This window comes from Semicossyphus pulcher, unplaced genomic scaffold, assembly GCF_022749685.1.
Source record: "Semicossyphus pulcher isolate SPU_LCO1_2020_fin unplaced genomic scaffold, fSemPul1.0.p SCAF_5, whole genome shotgun sequence".
NCBI classification, from domain to species: Eukaryota; Metazoa; Chordata; class Actinopteri; order Labriformes; family Labridae; genus Semicossyphus; species Semicossyphus pulcher.
Genome location: NW_027211726.1, coordinates 12241476 through 12249985, shown reverse-complemented (window position 1 = coordinate 12249985; position 8510 = coordinate 12241476). Strand labels below are relative to the sequence as shown.

At 40.3% G+C, this 8510-nt stretch overlaps 1 protein-coding gene across 4 annotated transcripts in view; it reads left to right on the top strand.

Annotated features, from left to right (window-relative positions):
* The first annotated feature begins 2444 nt into the window (after window positions 1–2444).
* LOC138608401 (myocyte-specific enhancer factor 2D homolog) overlaps window positions 2445–8510 on the top strand; it is a 32145-nt gene continuing 26079 nt past the window's right edge. For all 4 annotated transcript variants that reach the window (XM_069680977.1, XM_069680975.1, XM_069680976.1 and 1 more), the window contains exon 1: window positions 2445–2617. The gene's annotated coding sequence lies outside the window, so the exon portion shown is untranslated. The remainder of the gene's footprint in view (window positions 2618–8510) is intronic.

Sequence of the window (8510 nt, the reverse complement as noted above, 5' to 3'; positions counted from 1 at the left end):
GAGGCATTTTTCCGAGATGTCATGTGTTTTATCTCTGTCAGCCTCTCTATTCCCAGCAGTCTGCAGCACCGGCTCTGATACAGCATTTGTTTTTAAACTAGGACACAAGTCTGCCTGGAAACCCAGAGGAAAGAGGAATAACGCAGGCGGCACATTACTAGAAGTGCAATGTTTTTAAGAGATGTACTGCTTGTCAAAACATGTCAATGTGATTTCAGTTCAAGCATGAGTTTCTGTTCTTACCTCAATTACCCTCTGTGCATGTTTATTGTAACCTCTGAAGGAGTCACTGTTTCCACCTTAAAAACCCTTCTACATTTTAGTTTCCTGGCCAAAAAATTGATGCAAATATTACTCGACTACAAGTGAAAGTTCCTCAGTCAAATTATTACTTGATTTTTACAAATACTTCAAACGACTTATTTTGTAGGCTGTGATGAAGTAAACGGAGCCAATATTTAAAATGATAACAATCATTATTCGTTTCAAAAACCTCAAACATGGGCTGAAGATATGGTCGCGGGTGCTCAGGGGGAGAATCGTTACCCTTCTCTGCCGTAGCCATCAGTACCACCACTAAATGAACTGCCTGATCTGAGTGACGTTTGCTCTGCGTGTGCGCTACGTCTCAACCATGGAGACGCGCGAGGTACAGGTACGGCAGCACCACTTAGACAAACCACACGCAGAACTACACGAGCACAGTTTGTCTTTTGGATTTTAGAAAACAAAAGAAAAATTAATCAGCTGACTTCAGAGCAAAAGTAGTGAGTGCAAGTCACAAGAACATTCGTAGAAATGCAGTGGAGTCAATACTCAAGTAAAGTACAGATACTCAAAAAATTTACTTAAGTATAGTACTCAAGTAAATTGACTTATGGGACCAGGTTACAGTCTTCAGCAAGCGTTTTTAGTAGTAGCATTTTTACCTGTAGATCAAGTCAGGCCAAATTTCCCCCTTGTTTTCATCTAAATGCTAAGCTAAGCTAACCAACTGCTGGTTACCAGTACTTTCCAAAACTTAGACCTGCTCCTTTAAATAACACCACGAGTCCTCCGGCCAATAAAAATAATTCTGTTAGATTATTATTACAATATTAATAATACATTTCATGACAAAGGTTATGACTCAACAAGTTTAATACTGCTAGGTATTTCTTCACCAGGTGTGTCACAGTGTGACCCCTTCAAGGTGTCATATTTTCACGTTGAAGAGACTTGAATGAATTGTGCTGCCAGCATGCTAACAAGCAACACTCACTTGCTGCCTGCAGACTCCATTTAGATGAAACTGGGAAGAATAATGTTCTCAGTACTTTGTCACCAACTTCATGTTCATTGTGATCAAAGTAATATAAGTCTATGTAGCTTTCCCTCAACCCAAATGTGCCACATACATACAGTATGTTGTTAAATTAATTAATGCAGTGCAAACATTAAAAATCGGCTTTGCTGGCCAATTATGTGAACACAAGCAGGACATTTGGCTCCTGTTCTGTAATTACACATAATGCACAGGGCAAACTTGCAGGAACATTCAAAAGACTTAGCTTAAAGCCCTATCTTGTTGAAGGAATATTTGATATATCAGTTGATATTATACGTATTTGGTGTATATTCCAAATATATTTGCATTTAATAGAGGGACATTCAGGTCATTTTGGCCCATGGCCCTCTAGTGTTATAATCTGGCCCTGTAATGTATCATAACAGATTATAAATGAATCTGCATTCAGAGGTGATTCAATTTGCTCATCATTTGCCTAGCCTATACAGTATGCATACAGTAAAAGTAGGCCTATGACAATAATATAATAAAGTCGTGCTATTGTACATTGTGTGTTGCAGTATATTATACTTTATAGTTCAACTATTATGGGATCTGTTTCATGCATTTTTAGACCTCGCAGAGCTTATTTGACTTACAATATATCCCCAGATTTACTGTACATTATGCTAATTCTGGCAAGGTGACTTAAAATCCGTGTTGATTTCAGCGGGATGCCATAACGTAATATAAAAGGCCGGTGAGAACATGTTAGACGCTTCACAAGACGCTACATTTCTCTCTTGTGACATCTCCAACAGTCCCTAACGAACGGATATTCGCCGCTAACAGGGCTGTGGTGATTACAGGCGTGAAAAAAACAAATGGCCTAGCGGGTTCTCGTATGGAAAGCAGGCAGGGCACAGTGGGGCTACAGTGACATTTTCCCCACATGCAAAATCATGCAAAAGGTAAATACTGAAGCGGAGGGATACAAACACTATTGCAGAACATGGCCGTCACCTCCGTCATGTCCTCTCTCACGGGCCCACCCATTTCGTTGACACTGCACTCTGATTGGACGAAAGGCCCGCACGTCAGCTTCTCATTGGATTCCCGGTGGGTCAATCACGGGCTAATGTCAATGACGTTGATCGTACACTGGGTTCACTGTATCGCCTGGGTGGACAGTATAGTTACTTCAACATTAAATGGAATAAAATGCCGCGGATTCATCTAAATAGAGACGTCGCTTTAGCGTAATTAATTAATGCTTCGTAAACAAGAAGGGTCGCTACTGGAGCGGGTGTCTGCAGGCCTATTTTCGGTTTTTATCAGCAATATTTCAGGGTAAGTGGAGTGATACATTTCCTTCCTGCGTCTTTTTTCCTCGCACAGGAGGACAAACCTGCTTGCTTAATTATTTAAATACAGGAAAGTAACAAACAACACAGTAATATATTTCTTAAAATATAAGAATAGCCTTAAATTGAATACAAGATGTCCGTACTTTGATGTAAAGTAGTGCGTGTGTGCTCCAGCTCGCAGTTAAATGGAGAGGGTAAGGAAGGTAATGGCTGTCGGTCGTAACTTGAACATTGTGAAATGGCCTGTTTAGAGAAGCTCGTCCTCCTGCTCTGTGAATCAACCCCAGTTGTGTTGTCTTAAAGGAGGTTATTTGGTTTGGTACTAAATCAGGACACACATGTTAGCTTCCAACCTGTCAAATTAGATCCTGTAGGGTACCTGTCTGCCGTCAGTGGGCCTACTCAGTCCACAGACTCCCATCTGTCACAATTATTGTAGGGTTACATCTATCAGTCCTGCTTCTACTTTGGTTAAAAAGGAGGTAATTTTAACTTCATGTCGACTCCACATACCAGATTTGACATGGTCGGTTATTTAATGAGATTAAAGGAAAACAGGCTAACTACACATAAGAGACCTATTGTTCAAAGCTGTTCATGCAGCTGCTTTTTTCCAGCTTAAAGAGCCTCAAGAAAATGATATTATTCCCCTTCAGTGGTCTTAGTTTGTTTAATTTTGCCATTGGAGTAGTTTAGATTTTGGGAAAAAGGTCACAAATATTGATAATGCTAATGCAGGATTTCAAGTGATGCTTTCAAGAGGAAAAGGTCAATTGGACAGCCCAATTTACTGTTTTCTTTAAAGAGGAGGTATTATGCTGTTTCACATTTTAAGACATATTTATATATAATTTTACAATGTTGGATATCCGTATTAATCGTGGGTCAAGTTTCAAATCTGTAGGTAAAAGTATGTTGGAGTAATCCCCAGGCTTCTCAGCTCAGTCTGCAGGCTGCTGTGAACGCCAGGTGTCACACAGTTTTTTCTACATGCTGCACTTTGTGACATCACAAAGTGACAAAGAACAGTGTGAGAAAAAAAGATACTTTTTTTTTTTTTTTTACTGTGAATTATGCTAAGCTACTCCACAGGTATCGCAGAGTGAAATATGAAGCTTCAAATTAGCATAATACCCACCCTTTAACATTAACCCATTAATCAGACACAATCAAATTAGGGCAGTGATTATGGTTTAGTGTAGGTGCTGTATGTATGCAATGATTAGCCTTTGCTGCCATGATTTTCTGTGCCATCCCAGTGTAGAAACCAAAGCTGTTGGGCTAGAAGTAGGCCAGTTTGACAGAGTGCCATCCCTGCAGATGGATTAATATCAACATCTGTAGGTTGTACAGATGTTGCTCTCGAGAGCATAGATGACACATTACACCAATCAGATCTCCATCCACCAGTGTGTTCATTGTAATCTATGATATGTGCATTCTTTTGGTGCTTAAATCTGTTTGTAAGAAGTCAAAGAAAAGTTGCTTATGTCCTGAAATGTCACCTGGATCCCAAAGATTCCCACTTTGCTCACAGTCAGATTAACGTATGTGCTGCCATCATAAACTGAAGCATTTTATTAAAATGCTTAAAATAACAGTGCTGTTGAAAGTTGCAGGTCCTATGGGTAGGACTTTGAGCTGACAAAGGAGGGAGTGGTTGCCAAGATGAACAGAATAAAACTAACAGACGGTTTCTCCAAGTCCACAGCAGCAAATGCTAAAGACAGCAATTGAACTGTTAGCATCCTTTGTGGTTTGGGAATCTGTCTGTCAAGTCAAAGAAGACACAACAGGAGAGACCACAAATCAAACAATTAATGGTGTTTGTTGGTTAAACAGATATAAAACGTCAATGTGCATATGTTATTTAATACACAAGTTGCCCTCTTAGGACAAAACTTCTAGAATTTTCCATCCAAGCATTTTAAGAATTTGGCGCACAGGACCACCTCACTAATACCCCTTTCCCACCTAAATTTAGCGTGTTGACCGAGTTTTTCAGACTCGGGAAGACCCACTTATAAATGCCGATTGTCTCCGTTCCAATTGCCAGTGAAGTATCCTCCTTTCGGACTCTTTTCTGCTGCGTCACCATCTGACGTCACAAACTTAAATTGAAGACATCACAGTGGTTAGGTCTTTGTATTTATTACTCATTCAGTCTGTTTATCAAACTTGGAACGATATTTGGGCACTGCTTGGAGGAAGAGGGGCGGAATTTGTAGCTGAGATGACGAGGAGTCTCAGACGGAGCATAGCATCGCGTCGGAAAGGGGGCGGAGATAAACGTGTCGACCCAGGTTTTGTGTTCCCATCAATGCCGATTGGAGCGGAGGCGATAATTACCCGGGTCTACTGCAGAGTCATTTGACCCGGGTCTGATTGCCGATTGTAGCCTTTCCCATTAAGCAAAAAAGCCGGGTGTTAGCGGGTGTTAGCTGGATTTTGACCAGTGGGAAAGCGGCTTTAATGACTTTAATGGAGTAAAGCCTCGTCTCAACAGCACCTATGTCTGTCAAAGTTGGTGCAAATGGGTTAAATTGGACACTAAACATACGATATTTTCATAGACACTATTAAAGAAATGGGCGCAGCCATCCGTTGGTTTGTGGACTAGTGTTTGAAGTTTTAAATTTGGCATTTTGACCATTGCCATCTTATTTTCTTGGAGCCAGAAGCGACCATATTTGGCTCGATAAGCATTGCTACGTTTCTGCCCCTGCTGACACACGTCTGTGGTAGAATAATGCATGGCCTGCCCTAATGTCAATTTTACCATCAATAGGACCATACTAAATAATACATAATGAAATCAACATCATACTGTATGCAAGAAGAATTGAAACAAGCCATTGAGACCATAAACTCATTAGAAAAATGTTTAATGAGGTAATAAATCAACTGGGAAGCAGGTCATTTTCTCATCTGGTTCCATACAATCCACTTTCTTCCAGCTGAGTCGCCCCCTGTTGACCATGAGAAAGTATGCAGGTTATAAGCACCTCCACATTGCCTCGGGTTTTCAAACCAAGAGGCTATGTTCACTTCTTATATATCGTCTCTGGGTATTTGATTATTAACATTGTTTAATGGGGGATCTATTATGTTTTTGAGGAAGGAGGTTGTTATTACACAACTATACATCAAAAATGATCAGTCAGTAGGATATATTGGAAATGTAGCGTCTTTATTCAAAGTAGGCGAGATAGTGCTTCAATGAATAGTTGGTTGATTACATTTGCGCCAATGAGTTAATTGATTAAACTATTTGTATCTCAAGCAATAATGACCAAGGTTCCCTGATTTAAGCCAATGAAATGTGAGTATTTGCTTCTTTAATCTTTATGGAGTAAAGAATAAGAGTTTTATCTTTTAGATTTGGAGTGATTCTCTGATGAAAAATGTTTCACTATTGTCTGACATTTTTAAGACAAAAGTACCTGAAAATAATCAGTGATGAAAGCAGTAGCTTGTAGTGCTTGTTGGCGACTTGACTACGTCTGAATAAAAATGTCTGACTAATAAATCCCCCCATGTTCCCTGTCATCAGGTGTAATGCTGCTCAAAGTCACAAGACTGCGTGAGTGCAAATCAACGCTGTCCATCTTTGGGGGGTTGAGATTGAGCCATTAAGACCGTCCTAAAGCCCCCTCAGAGAGCTGCGGAGGGGCAAACCCCACTGCAAGCCACGTTTGAGGCTCGGACCATTTATCTCAGGGCTTTGGCACATTTCATTGGCTAGTGAATAATCCGCTAAAGGTCACAGCCACCAATTACACTACTCCAAAACAGACAGATGCCTAGCCTGAGCTTGATTGCCCTGTCCTTCATCAGAACAATATTCAAAGGTTGCATAACCCTTACTTGGATGATTTGAATGACATGTACGTGGCTCACCGGAGTCACCAAATGTAGAGTCACTTATTTTCTGCCTTTTTTGTGTCTATATGCGTCTTCAGACTTACTTGTTAATGGTCTTTTCTGCTTCCTTGGCTTCCCGTATGTCATCGAACGAGCTTGCTTCGGCCTGCCGCAGTTTTAGCCAAGCGGCGACCTCATTATCTTGGCATCCAATCAGTCCTCCGGCCAGCTCCTAATTGAGCCATCAGCGCCTTAAGGGGGGAAGAGGAGGGATGAACGTGTCAATTACAGTAATGAGGGGGCAGCCATGCAGAGGGCAGTCAGGGAGACGGAGGCTAGACAGAAGCTTTGAAGTGAAGCCCAATTCTTGTCAATTCAGGGCTAATCAAAGATAATATTGTAGCTCGACAGTGGTGAAGTTAGAAGAGTCAGTAGGGAAGAGCACTTTTTAATAATTTTTCCTCTAACAGTGTGATATTTCTAAGGCTTAGAGTTGGTGTTGATGGTTATAGCTAATCTATGATGCTGTGAAAGCAGATATAATGTATAAAAAGCTCCAGCTAAGCACAACACAAACAACATTGTACATGATTTTATATTGAGGTGCTGTGTTTGCAGGCGATCAAACCAATTGCTAGCCTGTGTATAACGTTTAATAATGGACATCATGACAGGGGCGATAAACACCTTAAAGGTCTCTTATTATTGCTGCCAACACAGAAAATAAATGTTGTGTAAACAACCTACTGCATGTTAAAACTTCTTTGACCTGATTATGTTACTGGTATTGAATAAATATGCAAACTAGCCTCATCTGCAGCAGTGAATCCTAACCGAAATTGGTCACACCAATATGTAGGACACAGCCCACTTTTTTAGATGAAAAAAAAGAATTAAAAGTGCATCTTATACACCAAATATTACGGTAATTGAAGCTGTTATATGGAGCTTAAACTAACAGTTGGTTGTCAGTAACGTACTTTTATAGTCGGCACATTTGGTCCCAGTATATTGTGATTGGCACATTTCTTTTAGAACAATATACATGACTAAAAACTCACATATGGTAAAAGCTAAAGCTAAAAGCTAGAAAATATTGAATATGCCAATCAAAACACAAAGTTTTGTCTTCATATGTCTTGTGTGGTCTGACCAAAAGTCCTAAAGTCATTGTTTTATCTTACATAAGAAAGAAGCAGCAAATCATATCGTGTGACGAGCTGGTATCTGAAAATGTGAAACATGTTGTCATTATTTTGCGTTGAAAAATCCTGAAAACAGTTAATCAAGTATTAAAACATTCCCCTCAAAAAATGAAAGAAAGACATTTCTACAATGACACACCTTGTCTAACATAAGAGTTAAAGGTTATTTCCTGTATGGATTGGGATTGAACAAATTCAGTTGTAACTCCAAATTGTTGTGACTGTAAGTGCGTAAAAACCGCAAATAAAACCACCCCTGAAATTGTCCCTTAATCTCCATATTATTATCAGTATGTCTCACTGAATAGAACTCCTTTGACTCAATTTTATGTAAGGTAGGTAACATGAGGCCAAAGGTTAAAACTGGGTCAGCTGAATGAACGGTGAAAGTGAAAGCACAGAGCTTTTATTTTGAAATTGACAAAAAGGTGACTATTGCTACCGCTACCTGTCCGGCGTGTAGAATCGGTGCAGTCCAAGTTGAAACATGTGAGCGAGCAGAAAAACAAGTCAAACTGGATTTCCTTAATTGTCTGAACGGTTGATACAGGAGGCTGAAGTTGCTCCCGTTGACGCAATAGATGGCACTGATAAATGCACCCGAGGTTTCTGGACTTGAACCTAATATGCTGGATTTTATTACAGCTTCTGATTAATTCTCAAGCTGGACACTGTGAAGTGTTGAAATGTGGTTTGCGGAGGCCCCATGTGCACTCCACTGGCGTTTTCATATTTTCCGTCTGGCCTGACAACAATCCCACAGGAGAGCACGGACACAGAGGGTCAACACTGGAGGGAGAACGTAAC